We start from the raw sequence: 697 nt of genomic DNA, 5'->3' as shown, positions 1-697 counted from the left end.
TACCAAATTCATGGTGCGTGCTCTTCATTTACTGGTGACGAAAGGGTTGCATAGATGGACCACTTTGTGTTGTGGATCTTGTGGATCCTAGCTGGAATATCACTTGGAGAAGAGAAGCCATCTGCTAGACATGGCAAGCCAGGATGGTGGCTTTGGCCACAGCTTTACCTATAAGCAAGGGGTTCTCAACCTGGGGTCCCCAGATGTTTTTGGACTTCAACTCCCAGAAATCCTAACAGCTGGTAAACTGGCTGGGATTCCTGGGAGTTGTAGGCCAAAACACCTGAGGACCCACAGGTTGAGAACCACTGCATAAGCCTTTTACTCTTACCTTTTTTAGGCTAGGTGGTATTTGTCCCTGCCCCAACAAGGTATTTATAACCCTTGGACTTCATCACATTGAAGCAGGGAAGTGTTTAGTACAGTAGAGCTCAGTCATACTCAGTTTTGAAATGAAACAGATGATTTTCTAACCTTCATCACACTGTTAAATGTATCCGTGTTGCTCAGTTGTACTCAGCATTCTTTCAGCTGATTTTTGTCCTCACACTGCAGTCTCTAGGTACTGCCCACCATCCCTTTCCCGTATTCTTTGTGGGGTAAAAACCCTCTTCTCTTTGAAATGTCAGTTAATACGTGTCTTCAATTCAGGAACCAAGGAAGCAGGGAGGGAGGGAAAGTTGTGATGCTCTCTCTC

The sequence above is a fragment of the Anolis sagrei genome, chromosome X (assembly GCF_037176765.1).
Source record: "Anolis sagrei isolate rAnoSag1 chromosome X, rAnoSag1.mat, whole genome shotgun sequence".
In the NCBI taxonomy this organism is placed as follows: Eukaryota; Metazoa; Chordata; class Lepidosauria; order Squamata; family Dactyloidae; genus Anolis; species Anolis sagrei.
The sequence above is the reverse complement of the archived record's forward strand: the minus strand, read 5'-3'. Positions refer to the sequence as shown.